Raw genomic sequence first — 19,045 nt, 5'->3', positions numbered from 1 at the left:
GAAGGGGAGTCTGTTTGTAAGAATGATTCAAAAGAATAGCGCAAATTGACAGCTGTCAAAGTCAAAGGTTACTGTTCATGGTCAACGCTTCGCTTTCGACATTTTGGAAAAGAGAGATTTCGTTAGTTGATAAAATTCAACATTTTGTTTATTCTTTACTTTCGAAAAATCAAAAATACCAAAAAGTTTTTCTTATGTTATTTGTTTTTATTTTCGAAAGATCAAAACTCCAAAAAGATTTTATTTTTTTATTTGTTTCAATTTTCGAAAAATTGAAAAACACAAAAAGATTTTCTTTTTTTTTTCAAAAATACAAAAGACCAAAAAGATTTTTCTTTATACGTTTGTTATTTTGTACTTTGTTTTACTTTCAAATATACAGACTACAAGATAATCTTAAAAGGTTCATGGTAGCATTTCTAGGGCAAGGTAAACTTTCAAAATTTTGTACTAGTTAGGATGTCCCTAGAAGCATGTTGTAGCATGTCGACTCAAGCCTCTATTGACTCAATGTGTGATTTCGAAAGCCTTAATGAAATCTTTTCATACGAAAAATTTCTTCCCAATCAGGCTTGTATTCACATTAGTCTACTGAGCTACCTAACTCTTCTCAAATGAGTTAAGAGTTTTATGTTGATCCAAAACCATCTTTTTCATCTGAAAATTCTAACACAGTTCACACACAATGACATATGTCCAAGAGGTCATTGATCAAACCGATCATGACTTAGACATATCAAACCTCTGTGTTAACGATCTTGATTCATGAGACCATGATAAAAGTGAAACCCAATTTTTCTAAACTTCTAAGGAATTGACGGGGAATTATATTCCATATTTTCACGAAAAATTTGTTTCTGTACCAAATTTTCGATGCTCCAAATCATATTCTTTGGTTATGAGAGGTCTTGATCAAATGTTTGAAACCCATGACATTTGTTTCCCAACAAGATCCAGTTGAACATTATTTTTCTTTGAATATGATTTCCGTGTGAGTATCACTTCTTTCAATTGTCACTTTCACTTTTATCCAAAGCATATTTGTCACTGACTACACTGGTCATACAGGTAATTTCGATTACAATTACTCACCTTATGTTTAGGTTGATATGTATCGAAATTTTAAGCCACCCATGAAACCTTGAAAAAGAAGCCCTTCGATACTTCTTTATAAGTAATCGATTGTATTTCACGGGAAACCACACAACCAGTTGGTCATCTCCCTTGATGATTAACGAAGCAACCTTTGCCTGGGGTTTAACTGTTTTTGTGTCGAAATTGTAATTTTCGACATCACAGAACCAATTTTTTTTTTACTTTGCTTCTTATCTTATTCATTTGGCACACTGCACTCACGAAATCCTTGAGGTTCTGAGTAATACCAACTCAGGCAAGTGATTTCGAAACTCTGGCAAATGACTTCGCTTTTCATCCTAAAAGTGAAAGATCCCTACCTCAATATCGAAGGCTAGTGACGGTTATGATTCCATTGAATTGTACAAAACAGGCTGTCTGACAAGACGTTTTGTATACCTTCCGGGTTTCAAGGAGATGTGATGGTCGCTTTTTCACACGTGGCTAGTTTATCGGCTATAGGGTGCGAGTTTCAAGGAGCCACGTCAGATCTCATTTAAAGCTCAAACCGTTTCAATTTCAAATTCACAAGAAACATATAAAAGGAAGTTCTTATATCCTTTTATACTTACGCGTTCAAACACACAGAAGATTAAAAAGCCTGAATTCTCTGTTCATTCAAAATTACTCTCAAGCTTTCATTAATGGTGGATACTCAAAATACCACCACTGAAGAAGTTATTTCTCAACCGATCATGAAGATTCAAAGTACCAATTATCAAGTAGAAGGTGATGTGTCGCTGTATCCAGATGGACTGAAAATGTTGATCGTTGCTCTTCAACATTCTGGATTATCTAAGGCCATGTTTGATGCATTTACTATTCCAATGACATGGTTATCCATGGTTGTTCCACTGCGTCATACAACAAAGCTATGGATGTTATCACTTTCAATTTGGTGAATGACAAGAAAATTCGACTGACGAAGAAGACGTTCATCAAAATCCTGGATATTCCCAATTCTACTCCAAACCGACAAACTCTCAGGTTATGTTAATGTTCAATGAAATGGGACATCAGCCTCCACTTGACAAAATCAGTAAATTCAAGAAGTCCAGTCTTCCATGCTTGTGGAATTTTCTATTTGGAATCTATCTTCGTTGCTTAACTGGGCGAAGTGTAGGGCTTGACAAGGGTCGGATGGAGGTGTATGCTATGGTTGCAGGTATGTAGTATGACCTAAATGTTGATTATGCGACTCAGTTCTGGAAGGAGTTCATCAAAAGTGTCGAAAACACTAATGTGGTGAAAGGAATATCTTGTGCACGTTACTGGAGTTTGATTCTTCAATCAGTTTATGAGAAAGAAGGTATTCCAGTTCTTGAAGATGAAGAAATTGCAGAATTTCTGAAATATCATTTTCCGAAGACAGTTGAGGATGATTCAGAAGTTTTTCCCAATATTGCTAGAATTCCTGATGGAATGTTGAAGAAAGTTGATCCAACAAATCCTATATTGGTGGAGTATTTGGCTAGTGTGAATACTTCTGTCGAAACTGGGGTTTTATTCCAAGTTACTGATGTGGGGTCGTCCAAAAAGGATAAGAAGACGAAGAAAAATACAGATGATGATGATCATGAAAGCCCTAAGAAACAAGTTAAGTCGAAGCCTATTATCACTGAAACTGTGAAGCCTGTGGAGGAGGTTGCAGTTGATTCCACGAAAGAAGTAATTTCTTCAAATTCTGGATTACTGAAAAAGTTAAGGAAGTTCTCTCACAAGAAAAGATCTTCTTCTGATGATTAATCTTTGTCAGTTCGTAAAGTTCAACTTAACAGACAAGGAGTGATTATTCGTGAAGTTCCTGCTCCAGTTTCTCCATCATCCAAGAAGCAAAGAGCTGAGGATCTTGCGAAACATATTTCCAAAAAGACGAAGAGTCGTAAGCTGGTAGTTCGTGAGGATTCTTCGGATAATGAGATCATTCCTGATACTCCTTTAGGTTCGAATTCTCCACCACCATCACAACCATTAGTCACTACATCTATTTCCTTCCCAATCACAACAGGACTAATGGACATTGTGGTAACTAAATCAGTTCCTGAGGAGGTTCCAATTTCCATCATTGATGCAAACATATCTGATACGGGTGCACATCCTTTGGATTCTGTTGTTCAAACATCTCAAAGTACTATTATTTCTTTACCACCCTTTATCATTCCTACACATCCCATATCATCTTCACCTACCTTTACATAAATTCTCAATCAACCTTTCACTACTTTGTTTTCTTTCCAATCCACTGATCCACCAAAATCTAATGAACCACCAAAATTTGTTGATGATCCTGATCATGATGATGGAAGCTTTGGAGGCACTTTCGAAGAGCTTGAATTTGATCCTGAGAAAGAGGATATCCCAGATCATATATTGATGTCTGAGAAATAATTCAAAATTCTTAACAAGAAGCTCAATGCCATAATCCAGTCACAAGCAGATGCAGGGGGAAGCTGTTCGGTGTCTAGCATGGAAATTGATATCATGCTTAAGACATTCGAAGCCAAATTGGTAAACCAATTCTCAGAATTTGTTCAATCCTCAGAGAATCGTATAATGGAGAAGGTGGATCAATATGATAAAAATGCTGAGTTACGGATCAAGGCTCAGTCTTCTAATTTTGTTGGTGAGGTACAAGACTTCAAGCGAGTTACGAAGGAACGCCATGTTCTGTTCGTACAAGATGTGAAAAAGGTCAGAGAAGATGTCAATTTGAAGCTTCAAGAGCTTCGTGAGGATATGTAGAAGGAGATTGCTGTTGCACAACATGATTATGCATCTCTTAACCAGAAGATGGATATCATAGCAGATGTGGTTACGAAGTTTGTGAAGTTGTATGAAGCCTTAAGTCCACAAATCTCTCAACTCTCTTCTGATGAGAATAAAAGCTTCTTGGCAGTCACCACGTTGCTTCACGAATTAACGACTTTAATTTCGAAGCCAAGCTCCTTTCCTCTGATAACACCAGAATTTCTTTCTCAGAAATTTCTGTTGTTTGAATCTGTACTTCACAAGTAATTGGCTCCTTTATCTTGTATTGTCAATCTTTCACCCCTTGAATGCCCCTCCTGTTGTCACAGGGGTGAAAGGGGAGAAAAGAAGATTCAAGTGGGTGATAAGTCGAAGAAGATTGAGAAGGTTGTTTCCACCATAGCTGAAACAACGAAAGTGGTGACCACTCAAATTCCAACACCAATTGTTACGAAAGTGAATACAACAGAAGCCATCAAAACAACAACTAGACCAATCTTGAAGGGAATTGTTATTAGTGCTCCTACTTAAGGAGGGAGTTCAAGTGCTTCAAAGCCAAAATCGGTAGAAGATGATGGAAAAGGAAAGGGGATTTTAGTTGAGAAAACAAAAGAGGAAATAAAGGCTGAAGTCGAAGCAGAAGTGGAAAGACAAACACAAATACAAAATATTTTACGACTTCGTGAAAATGATCCACCAGGCATGGATAAAGGTGATCCCAAGAAGGTGTATAGTTATGAGAGTATTGAATCGATAGTTGCTTACAATCATATGTATGCCTTTGAGAAGAAGCCAAAGAAGAGCTATTCTATCATCAATAATGATATGAATCAGCTAGACTTTCCAATAAACGAAATGATGTTTATCATGGCGCAATACAAGATAGTAGAGAAGTTCAAAAATCAAGATGATTACATTCATATGAAACTTAGGTTTCATGCAGTCCTTGGAAAAGAACCAGAGGAGATATGGACATTGATAAAGATTAATAAGGTGGTGAGCATAACGAAAGATGTTCTGTTCGAAAATCTGATACAAAATTTTCGGTATCATGTTGTAAGAGCGAACAATCAAATTTGTGATTTTTCAGTTGCTGATTTCCCACTGATGAACTTGAATGACCTGATTCAAGTTGCATTAATTTTGAGAGATATGAAGGTTTCGCAACTTCAAGGAACTGATAAAGAAGTTTTGAAACTTGGCTTGGGTCATATCAGAATTTTCATAGACAATTACTATGATTGTCTAGCTTTGACCAATGTGGAATAAGCATTAGCTTTGGGTAAAGAAGTTAATGTTGCGATGGAAGCCACAAAGACCCAAGCAGAACTGAAAAAGTATGCTGATGGAGAAATTTGCTTAAAACCTTTTGGTTTGGTCTTTGCAGGTAGAGACAAGAGTGGGAAGGCGAAAAGATTTTTGTTTCAGGCGTGCGAAGTGGAAAGATATACTACCTCCCAGTATACGAACTTTATTGTTCGTATGAATAATTGCACGAAGAATAATCAAGCAGTCAAGAAGGAGTTGAAGAAGATCTTGTCTTGGTATTCTGAAATTCGAAGGATGATGCATCTTGCAGCACAGATTCTCACAAATTGAGAAGTTCGACATTATCACAAAGAAGGAGATTGTAAGGGTCGAAGTTTTGGTTGTAATATGTCGAAGTCTGTATTGTTATTTTACAAGGCACTTTATGTCGAAACTTAGTGTTTAGTCCTTGTAATTTTTTGTATGCTTTCGTGTCTCCTATAAATAGAGACTTTACTTAGAGTTAGATAAGAATCTGAAGACATCTTGTCTACTTTCTCTCTGTAAACATTGAAAGCATAATATGAGCTGAAACCAGATTCTATTTACTCTCTTTGTTTGTTTACTCAATTACTCTGATATATTTTGTAATTCTCGATTCAATACATCATCAAAAACCCTTTTGTAAGTGAAAATATTGCCTTCCATAGTAGGTTACAAAGTGTAAAATAATTATGTCTTTAAATAATTATTCGTGTTGTATCCCAAAACGGTAAAATAGTGGCAATGACCCATAAACAATACATATTATAGTTTATTATAAATGTTTCGTTGTGTCCGTATATATATATATATATATATATATATATATATATATATATATATATATATATATATATATATATATATATATATATATATATATATATATATATATATATATATATATATATATATATATATATATATATATAAGTTAACATGTTAGATGTTTTAAAAGGTCATATCTTATGACTTACATCTAACACGAGTACAAGAAATTTGTATGAAAAAGTCAATTTCTAGCTTTTGCCCCTTTTTAAAGATATTTACCCAGTAAATAGTGAAATGTAGCTTAATGAAACTTATTTTTCACCTTTTTGAGATATTCAAGTAAAGTTAATTTTTATGTGTTTAAAACGACATATTTTGGTCAAGACTCACAAAAATGGTCTACTAACTTGGTTTTAACCATTTCTGCTAGAAAAGTCATCTTGTGCTTAATAAAACCATATTTTATGCAAATAACACTTTGAATACAACATAGAGATGAACATGTATATCAACTCTTTGTTAATATATAATTTTTTCTTGTATTCCCTCCCCTTAAAACATGAAAAACTCGAAAATATGGGGGTATGAACTCACCATGAGTGTAATTGTGGTTGGATAGAGAGGTGATGGTGAAGATCTTCAAGCGTAGAACACTTGAAAGTGGTTCAAAAACTCTTTGAGGATGGTATCATCCTATTAGTTTTAACACATCATAATGTGTGTAAATGAGATGAAACTGTCATGAAAGTGTGTAGGACACTAGATTAACAAGGAATACTTAACAAAATTTCTAGGAACCAACTTGAAAAATGGACCCTTGGGAGGTTTGAATTTGTTTTTGAGAGAAAGGGTGGAGAAGGTGATGATAATGTCGAAAATGCGGAAGGGGTTGGAGGGATCTTGGCCGAACTTAAATAGGGGGAAAAGAGGGTGGGGTGGGGTGAAGTGACATTTGCACTGGTTTGTGTAATATATCACACTGGAAAAAATGCATTAATTACAACACAAGTCCACCGAAATCACATGGTGATTTCGGTCCAATCACCATCGAGATCACATGGAGATTTCGGTCCAAGCACCAACTGAAAACACCTTTAAACCGCCAAAATCACATGGTGATTTCGGTCTAGTATCACAGAGATCATAGAGTTTTCGGTCCTAGACCGAATACTCAAACAGCAAGTATAAACCCAAATTTTAATATTTTCATTTAGAAAATCCATAGAAAAATTCAGTCTCGATAGAAATTGGTTCTTTATTATACCGAGAATACATAAACATCCACATACTGAATAAGTTCGGCTTGCTGAGTCAGCTCGCCTTCCTAAATTAATCCGACTTGCTTCATCAGCTTGAAAAATATGAGAAATCACCAAGCCATTTGGTTTTAGACTTGAAGAATATGGGAAATTACAGTGTACAACTCCAATGCTTAGCAGTAACATTGACTTTTGCAACTTCCAAAGGAATAAACTGGACTTGATGTTTTATTTTGGCTTAGGGTATTCAAAGGAGGTAGTCTTATTACCTGATTCCATAAAGCAATTGTCCCATGAAGATACATGTTAAAATGTCCATAACTTTGGAGGTGATGTGTAAGGGCAAAATCGTTATTCAAGAAAACCCAATAGGCAGGCAGTAGATCCTCCAAGAACCTAGTAAACAGCTTCTGTGATACCACACACACCTTAATGCGGGTATTTTTGTCAAAATTTCCATTCAGCCACGAGATCATGATTTTGAGCACCAGATTGATGCTACAAATGTATGCAATCTTCCTTTTCATATATGCACACTTTAAATAATATTAGTTTCAATGGGACGTGTGCATTACACAAATATTTTGACTACTTACTGCATAAGGTTAACAACATAAACCAAGTTCCTTTTTAAAAAATATTTTGACTACTTGATGCACAAAGGTTAACACATAAACTAATTTCCTTTATAAAACATTTAAATATGATTATTTTAAACACCACAAGGTTAGGATATAGTGTTAGTTTCCAAGCAATTAAGAAATTATGTTCTTGATTATTCATACGACAATTAAATTATAAATAATGTGGTACAAATTAAACCTTAGCCGATTCTGATTCCTTAAATTTATGTTCCTAAAACCCTGTATAAAAAATCAGGCCTGGTTCCTAACACTGGTTTCAATTTGTAAATCCATGTTTACCCGACCCTAACGAAGCAAAAACCAGATTACATGAAACCCGCATAAAATAATTTTTAAAACCCATAACCCAGACCGGTATTGCGCATTATAGTTCATACAATTACGGTTCCGGTACTACTTTCTGGTTTTCAGTCTCATCCTTGTAGTACAATCTTATAATAGGAACAAGTGAAAGTATGAAGCTATAAAAGAGAGTAATATCGATCATTTGTTTTCTTTTGTTTTCCACACTCACAAGCAGAGCATAATGTGGCATTTTCAAATTTTAGGTGAGGCAATCCTCGCACCATTTCTCCGGCACCCAAGTTATCAATATACAAAAAATTAAGGTGAGCAAGTTTTTGGTGCCACACTGAATTTGACAGAAAACACGGTTGTGGTTTACCGATGACGAGAGAAATGTCGAACATAAATATTGTTCATGCAGCCTTTGATTTAATTAGACATGTTGGTCTATCTTTCATCATGATGTAGATGTATTCATCATCGAATTCAACACGATGATCAACTTTGTAGAGTTGCCCAACACTTATTAAATGGTGTTTTATGCCTTCAACATAAGCAACCCTTTGTATCGAGAAACTCCCATTCATCAAAACACCATAACCTTGTATAGTTCTGTTTGCATCATTTCCAAAAGTTACGTGACAACCATGTAGACTTAAACCCAGAAGCAATTTTCTTGGTAGGTGGATAATAACTAAAGATCAACTTCTTTTCATTTATCCAAATGGTTTGCCTATGTTTGGATTTGGGAAAAATCAACATGTTTCTCAATAATTTTTTTTATTTGAGACTTTTCATTTGTCTTGTCCATTTAATTGACGACTGTGGTGTTGTCAATCATGACGGTCTTGAATTTTCTTTATCAAAGGTCTTGTTCAGAGGAGTAACAACGGTAATGTTGTTATTCTTCACAGTTTTGGGACTATGAGGCTTTAAAGGATTTGGTGATCTGTTCGGACTTTTGAGCTTTTGTTCCTTTTTGAATTTCGAAAAGGAATTAGTTTGGATAAAAGTGTTTTGCGCATACTCTTTTTGAAAATATTTTTCTACCGTAAAGTGTGGTGAAAACTTTTTCTTTGAGAATTTTGAATTTTTGTTTTCTATAACCTTGTGGATTTGACTCAACATGCCTTTTCTCTATGCAATATTTAATTTCAACTTTAAAGTCTTGCTTTGCCTCATCCTTTGATGACAAAATGTCAAATTTTCTCAATTTAGGTTGTTTTATTTTGAAAAGTTTGGACTTCGGTATAAGTCTGAGTGACGAGTCGTCGAAACATCAATAACACTGTCCAATTTCAAATTTGTTCATTCTTACTCCTTATGGAAGTTCTTGAATTTTTGTGGTTGACCTAATACAAGTCTTCTGGGAGACTTTTTTTTGAAGGTGAAGAATGAAATATAGCAGAGGATGCAATAGTAATATCTTCGGAGACATTTGTTTTTGTGGTTAGGTCAGGTCCTTCTAAAATAATCTCCTCGTCAACATTAGATTTTGGGTACATGTGTGGTCCTTCTAAAATGATTTCCTTGCCCACTTCGGATCCTGAGCCAAGCCAAACTGTTCTAATGACATGTATTGAATGAAAATTTTCAGATATTCCCGATGTTTCGGGGAGAATCTCTTCTATCACACAGTTATTTCTTAGGTCATGAAGCTTTCAAGAATGACAATAAATATGTTCATGGTAAATCTTGTGATTTAATGGAAAGAGAAATGGTCTATCAGGTGGGACATACAGATGATCGACATCAAACCTTGGTGCAGATTTCTCTCCAGTAGGGTAACCATTTGACCAACCCCGGTTATAGGTGTTATCTGTAGATCCATTATTCACAAGGTTTAAATTGATTTACTTTGATAAAAAACTTTTCTATTAATTGATTTAGGCGTAATTTTCAGTATGGGCTAGATCCCATCGACTAAAAGCAATATCTAATTGAGTTTTACTAAGAAAACTAGCATCTTTTTCTAAAAACAAATCTCTCTCTAACATAACGACCTTAAGCTTCTTGTCTTCTAGTCTTACACATAAATGGTACATCTCTTTGCTCATTATGTTCTTTTCATCTAAAGCTTTGTTATAATTTGAAAGCACTTCAACACATATTTGAGTAAGTTTTTCTAGGTGAGGTTTGTTGGGTTTTGAGAACTATAACACTTCCTAGGTGCACGTGCAACCCTAAATACTTTGGATCTATGTTTTCTCTAATTATACATGCATTATCATTTTTCCAAAGCCATGTCCTAACTAGTATACAAATTGTCAAATGAACAATACAACTAGTTAGATGACTTACCTCTTAGAAGGACTTGTAGTTCTTGACCTTTGAAAGCTTGAGCACCTCAAGTGTGATGCCTCTAATGGTTCACAAGCACCATATGTAAGAGGATGGATTAAGAGAATAATCTATTTATCTCAAAGAGAAGAGGCAACCGATTTTGGTCTATGGAGGGTTCTATTTATAGTGTTGGACATGCTAGGGTTACACTTGGTAAACCCGAATGACCCATGACTTTCCACATTCTCATGCTCCATGGGTTTAACCTCCATAGACTATCCATGGATTAGTTTAGCCCATAATCATGGATCATTAGCCCATACTATAAGAATGATTGATTTACATAATCAATCCCTCCTTATTTAATTAGTCTCTTTTTACCACAAAATTAATCCCAAATTAATTCTTGGACAATACTATTTAAATAACCATATTAATATATTATACTTATAATATATTAATCATAAGTAACCTTATTCTCAAAAACCATCCTATCAAATTGCATTGGTGAAGGCAACCCAAAAGGACCATGCTACAATCGGGTTAAGTACATACCAGTTATAGTTATGGGCTTAGACACCAAATCCAACAGTCTCCCACTTGGATAAGTCTAATAACTATTACTGCTAATGTACTTCAGGATCCAACTTAGCAATCATAAGCTTTCAAAAGCCGTTGTCGCACTCTGACCTAGTCAATGACTCGCCCTTCAGATAAGGGATCATATAATCCTTTGTTCTCAAGATATCAGTCGGAAAAATACATGGAACAATGTCATACTTATTGTCCGACGGTTTGTTTCCCGATTTCCGATTCGTCTGACATAGAACATAACTGAACACATCAATTTAGTTTTGACCGGGCCCGAGACATAAGTCAAAATAGAATCATCGAGGGGCCCAAGATATCGCTTTTAATCCTCTTAGGATAAAAGGGAACAGATAAACTTCAACTCATATGCTTGTACTAACTATTCATTGAATCATACACAACAACACGTTTTATAACATCGAGTAACCGATGTGTTTTGGTACTACCAATGTACAACCAACTCATAGTCAACAACTCATATATCTAGGTTTGAAGATTAATATGATATTAACGTCTAACGATCACTCGTGATAAATTCCATGAAGTGATTCAAGTGAGCGTGGGTTGAATCCAATACTCAAATCTTATTTTAGAAGTACTCATGAATGGTGTAGCAAACCTGTTGCTATGCCTAACTCCTTAGACAATCATACAAGCCAACTCATGACAGTCTTCTTTCATACCTACTTCCAAAGTATGATCGACTGTGAATAGTTTGAATGAATCCTATTATTCTGGAAGTCAAAACATGCAAAGTGAAACACAAGAATAATACTAATCCTATATGGCCCCAAAACTTGTGAGCGTAAATAAAACACGTTTTATTTAATCACCATATTTATTACTCATTATTCATTATATAATTTTTCGAAAAATCAACTTTATCCTTGAATTAAAACAATAGTTATCCCACGCTCCAAGCATGCACACTATGTTTACCTATGGTCCTTACTTTGTGAAATAAATCTATTTGATAATATTTCCAATTAAACTCATTTCACAATTCCAAATCTTTAAGCGTAAGAATGCCAAATTCTTACCACTATTAGAATGTGTTAGTTCTAAACTATTATGCAAAGATTCATTTTGTAATGTCTAGGTACAAAAAGTCCAAGAGACTTGACCAACGATATTACAAAAATTTCCACTCGAAATTGTTACAAGACAATTCCAAGGAAGTGAAGTCTCAAATTCAAAGTACATTCCTTTGAACATTCTTCTTACATAAAAGTTTCTAACTTTCTTAATATCCAACTCCTATTATGGAAATTTTTCCATAACTGCCATATGACTATCCATTCTTAATAAAATCCTATTTATTCATAATTATATCAACATGGTGCATTCATTACTATACTTACAACTATTCATAAGCAACCAATCCTTAGCGAACCTTAGATTGTCCTTGACAGTTGTTTAACCATTTTATTCATATCTGGTCGTACTCCTTTTTCCCTCTTAATGCCCTATGCATTTGGAAAATTAGAGCATATGAATATTATAGCATATGCAATCGATCCTATACCCAAAGCATATAGGACACGATTCATAATGTCTTACATAAAGACATGATACTTGCCCAGTCTTTTGCCATAATATTTCTACTTGCCATATTCTCACAATTCGAACTATGAAGAGGGATGTCGTAATCATAATCGAATTTTGAGAACGCAACTAACATTTCCATATATAGAATTTCCTTATGTTGAATCTCTTCAACATAACATTCATATATGTCTTTGACTAAATTTGATTAAAATCTCACAATCTAAGCTTTTAGATTTGAAAAATGAAGTATAAGTTCCTCTCCCTTAATTATAGCAAAACAAAATTTTCAAACACTACAACTTTGCGAATTGAAAACTTTGTTTCCTATAATTAACATTGCTAACTTGCAACACTTACCATAATAATTATGCTCCCACCAGCATAATAATTATTATCTTACTGGCATAACACTTATGCTCCCACTAGCTTTGACATGTATCCAAAATCAGTTGGACTTCTAGAAATCAATAATTATTGATTTTCTTACCAAAGTTCAGATTTTTGATACGAGATGCTTCGATAAGCCTTTATCTAGGCTTCTCAAAGTCATACACCTTTCCTTAGATAGCTCACACGTGTGTCTAAACTATTTCATAACTTACAACAATACGATCTGTATGTTTAGACCTTTTTGCCATTTCTTACAATTCGAACTATGAAGAGGGATGTCGTAGTCATAATCGAATTTGAGAATGCAAATATCACAAACACTATCTCATTAAAATCTACTTAGTGAAAGCGTTGTTGGATTAGGTGTCTAAGTTCATAACTATTTATGGGTTGTACTTGACCCGACCCGACATGGTCCATTTGGGTTGCATGGCATCATGCATTTGGATAAACTAAAATTAGAGAAATAACACTTATGGTTTATTAATATATTATAATTTCTAATATATTAATAATATTATTTAATTAGTTTTGATCAAGAATTAATCTAGTATTAATTAAGTGATCGAAAGATGACTAATTAAATATATGGGTTGATTATGTAAATCATCCATAACTTGTATAGTGGGCTAAAGGCTCCATGGATTATCAAGTTGGGGTAAGGTCCATAGGATGCTCCATGGATGCTCCATGGGAGTTACAAACCCATGGGTCATGGAAATGAAGAGCCATGTTACATTAGTGTTGACATGGTGTAACCCTAATTGTAACACACTATATAAAGGATATGAAGCTCACCAAAATCGGCACTAGAAGCAAGATTGAGGGCAAGCCGATTTCTAAGTGCAACATTCTCTCTCAAAGTTTATTCCAAGTGCATTTGGTGTTGTGCGGGACATTTGAAGCATCACACTTGGGGTGCTAGGCTCTCAAGGTTTTTCAAGGAATCAAATCACTTACAATGTATGTAACTCTAGCTAACTTTTATGTTTAGAAGTTCCCCATGTATGCTAGATAGGATTATGAACCTTGGAAAAAGTATTTTGCATGTATTTTAGAAAAACATAGATCCAAGGTTTTCTAGGGTTGCATGTACACATAGGAGTGTTAGAATGCTCAAAACCCAACAGTGGTATCAGAGCCTAGGCTTGTTTGTTGACACTTGATGCAAAATACTGAAAAAAAGTCGAATTTCTTGCTGTCTGCATAGGGGACTCGCCGAGTCCATGGGGGGACTCGACGAGTCCAATCATAAACTAATCCTACTCGTCGAGCAGGTTCTTGCACTCGACGAGTAGGAGCCTCAGAATGTAGTTTTTTGATTTTTGCTGCTGGAAATGGACTAGAAACATTAACCTAAACTGTTTTGGTTTTATAAAACTTGTTTTGGATGGTGTAATGGTCAAGCTAATCCATTTTCAATAGCTATTATCAAAATTTCAAGTTTTATATGGTTAATTTTATGAGTCTTGAAATTTTTGATATGCATGTTCATAAAATTATGAGTTTAGAAGATCATATGAATTATTTGTAACTTGCTTGTTAGTTTAATTCTTGATCATTATGTGTTTTAATGAAATCCATAATTTGTCCTCAAGTTATGGATTACCAAAAGTCACACTTTTAAAGACCATTAAAGAAACACATAGGTTACATAAAATGAAAAGTCACTCATTTTAATAAACTATTTAACTCATAAGTTATGAAAGACGAAAAGTTTTGAAAGTTACAAAACTTGGCCTCAAGTTTTGGAACATGTAAAGTCACATTAAAAACTTTAGTTCCAATCCCTAGAAGCCGGTTTATAAGTTAATAATATATATATATATATATATATATATATATATATATATATATATATATATATATATATATATATATATGTATGTATGTATAAGAGCAAGTCGGTCTTACCGTTAGTAGGCCTGATTCACGAAGCCGGTCTATAAGGGGGGTATAAGGTTGCTGCCTATAAAATGGCAGCTTAATGGGTGTCCACTCTCACCCACCGCTTCCTTGATCGGTGGAGGGTCGTTAGCCGAACGGGTAGGACAAGGACTAGAATTCCCCCCTTATTAAAAGTATTAATGATGAATATAAAGTAACTAAATGTTTTTTTTAATTCCCAATCTTAGTTACTTTAGGAAAAAGTGAATAAGGTGCTAACCCATGAAATTACACTTTGCACTTTGCTTAAGTTGGTTAGTGGAGCGTGTGTGGTTAACCGACACACTAACTTGAACTTAACAAGGTAGGCAAAGGGTGACTTAAGGTTTTTCATAGGTCGGTGGAGCGTGTGTGGTTAACCGGCACGTCGATTAAGTGAAAAACATTAAGGGTACCAAGTAATTTGCATGGTTACTTAACACCTTGTTTTGTGATCCTCGGTATCCCAGTCACAAAACATGAAGGGCACACTCAAGATTGAAACATGCCATTGAAAGTTCAATGAATCCCAAAAGATCTAGGAGTTTCAAATCCAATTAAAACCTAATAATTTATTTCGTTTTTCATGGTGGAAATTGGTGAATCTTCATTCACCTACCTTCAAACATTTTATAGCTTGGATTACGGCATCCCTCTTCCAAGTTATAAAATATTGTGTTGGGTCCTAGCCGTAATATTTCATATTGGGTGTTATATTACGGACTTAAAATCAACTAACGTGAATATCTCCCATTGCAGATGTCTGGTTTAGACAATTGTGATCTTCCCAAATCTCATGGAAATCATATTTCTCTACCTCCACCTCCTCCATTTATTCTCCTTGACCCACAAGCCCGAAGACTTGAGAGGTTCAAGGTCACTCAAGCCCTACTAGAAATGAAACATAAAGATGGAAGACCTGTGTGCACTCATGTCTTAAGAATGAAGTCACACATTGACAGGTTGAGATTGTTGGGTGCTGTTATTTCAAGGAAGTTTGCTATTGACTGGGTTCTTCAGTCACTTCCTGAGTCGTATAGTGAGTTTATTAAAGACTACTATATGACAGATCACGGCATGACCCTAATAGATCTTTCTTATTTGATTGTTGCTGCTGAATCAGCAATGATTTGGCGCAAAAGTCAAGCAAATATGGGTGAAAGGTCTATTTATCAAACTTCCATGGACATTGATAATGGTAACATTGGAAGTCCAGAAAAGCTTTCTCTTCCCAATGGAAAGGGATCGGCCTTGGTCAACCCGGTTGACCAAAAGGTAAAGGGAAAAGCTAAGTCTGTGATAGTCCTGTGTACCATTCCCAAAGAGTCTATATGTTTTCATTGTCAAGAGAAGGGGCATTGGTTGCGAAACTGCCCTAATTACCTGAAAGATCTAAGAGAGAGAAAAAAAATCAAAAAGGATTTGACTCTGCTTCAGATAAATCCACTATCTAACTCTGTTAAGTTCCTTATTGATGATTCTTAAAACAAAATGTGACTGGGTTACATTTTTTGTGTTTGGCAGTATCAAGCAAAGGGAGGGAACTTAAAGGAAAGGTATGCTGAATCTGATCGCGAAGATGGATTTCAATTGCATGATTTGAAGATCGGATTCTTGAGCTACTACTTAAGAGTTATGATAGATTCCTAGGAAAAATATGTAATAGCATAGTTTTCATTTAAAGTTGCATTGTAAAGGTAAGTTTTCCGCATTTATTAAATAAATAAAATTTTGTTTTACTTTATTTTATATATCATTGCAATGGCATTTATGGAAAATTGATGTTTGTATGGTTCTAGCAATAATGGAAACATGAATTTGATTCCTTCGTTTGTGGTAGTGTCTAAGTTTACCAAATAAGGAAAGATTCTCATCAACCAAGGTTTCAATTGGACCGAAACGTGGAATCATGCAAGTTGTATAATATGATGAATGAGAACTTTCAGCTTTGGAAAATTAAGACTAATCCCTTGTTCACATTTACATGTGAGTTAAGTGAAGGACTAAGGGATCGAGTACACATTCTTGTGCACTGGTCAAGTCCACCACAAAAGATCGATAAGACTATTCGTCATGATTTACTAAGGTTCAGTAAATATGGTTATACTTACAAGCTTAAGTATAATTCTGAAACATTGTAAAAGTTTCGATGTATGGCAGGACGAATGAGAAGAATCAAATTCGGTAGAAGGATAAAAGTTTCTCAAAATCTGAAAAGATGGGAGAGGAGTTTAGTATCATGTTTAGTGATCATCTTAATGATTAAGAAACCATATCACAATTGGTTCTCTAAGGACATCTTTGTGTTGGGTTTTGAGCATTCTAACACTCTTAAGTGTACATGCAACCCTAAATACCTTGGATCTATGTTTTCTCTATTATACATGCAAATATGAATATCCAAGGTATTATCCTAACTAGCATACCAAAACACCGATACTAGGATAATAAAATAGATAGAATACATACCTTGTTGTTGTTGCTTGACTCCATGTAGCTCGAGAGCCTAGTGCCCCAAGTGTGACACCTCAAATGGTTCACACAACATCACCAACACATGGAATAGCCAAGAGAAGAAGACATACATGTTCAAATCGGCTAGCCCTCTCACATATGTATCACTAGTGCCAATTTCTTGAACTAAAGGGGTTCTTATATAGTGTGGGTATTAGGGTTACACCATGTAACCCATGACTTTACCCATTCCTTATGCTCCATGTGTTTTAACCTCCATGGAGTATCCATGGATCACCACATGGGTTAAGCCCAACATAAGGAATCTTGGATCATAAGCCCACATATATAAGAATGAATGATTTACACAATCAATCCCCATATATTTAATTAGTCTCTTTTTTATCACTAAATTAAGTCCAAATTAATTCTTGATCAATAATAATTAAATAACATGATTTCATATTAATATATTAGAACTTATAATATATTAATATGTCACAAAATGTCTTTTCCTCATAAGCGGTCTACCCAAATGTTCCGATGCCATGCAACCCAAATGGGTCATGCCGAGTCGGGTCAAGTACATACCAATTATAGTTATGGACTTAGACACTAATCCAACAGTCTCCCACTTGGATAAGTCTAAAACTATTATTGCGTATGACTTCAGGAACCAACTGGCAATCGTAGCTCTCAAAAGCCGATGTCGAACTCTGACCTTGTAGATGAACTCTGACCTTTGTCAATGACTTGTCCATTAGATAAGGGATAATATATTCCTCCATTCTAGATATCATATGGATTGAGACATGGATTATAAATCATTCTCTCTGTCCATTTGTTGTTTCTCGATTTCCGATTTATGACGACTGACTAATTAAACAAATCAAATTAGTCCAGGGCCCGGCCGAGCACTTACATTTGTCATCACCAAATCATCGAGGGGCCCACAAATATCTCTTTTATCCTGAAGGTAAAAGGAATGGATAAACTTCAACTCATATGGCTTGTTCTACTACTTGTTGAATCGTACACAAAAGCACGTTTTATAACATCGAGTTACCAATGCGTTTTCGCGCAATCAATGTACAACCAACTTATAGTAACAACTCATATCTCTAGGTTTGAAGAATATAAGATATTATCGTCTCATGATCACTCGTGATAAAATCCATGAAGTGATTCAAATGAGCGCGGGTTGAATCCAATACTCAGAACTTATGAGCACTCATGAGTGTTTGTAGCATCGCTTTGTCCAACACCTTAGACCTCTACAAGCCAACTCATGACAGTCTTGATTCATATCTACTTCAAACATATGACCGACTGTGGATGGTTTGAATAACTTAGTCATTCAGAAAAATGACCTAGTTTATTCTGGAAGTCAAAACATGCAAAATGAAACAAAAGAATAATTGAATCTAGTATGGTATCAAAAGCTATGAATATAAATAGAACAATTTTTATTTATCACCATACTGATTACTCATTATTCATTGTTTCGGTTTTTATCAACTTTATACTTGAATTAAAACACTAGTTGTCCCATGCTCCAAGCATGTACACTATGTTTTTCTAAACACTAGTCATGCCATACACCAAGTATGCATACTAAGTTTGTCTATGATCTTTACTTTGTGAACTAGATCGATTGAACATAATTTCAATGATTCTCTTTTCACACTCCCAAATCCTTATCGAAAATGTAAGAATTCCTTC

Source organism: Lactuca virosa, chromosome 4 (genome assembly GCF_052849685.1).
Source record: "Lactuca virosa cultivar CGN04683 chromosome 4, Lactuca_virosa_CGN04683_v6, whole genome shotgun sequence".
Taxonomy (NCBI): domain Eukaryota; kingdom Viridiplantae; phylum Streptophyta; class Magnoliopsida; order Asterales; family Asteraceae; genus Lactuca; species Lactuca virosa.
Note: the sequence above shows the minus strand (reverse complement) of the source record.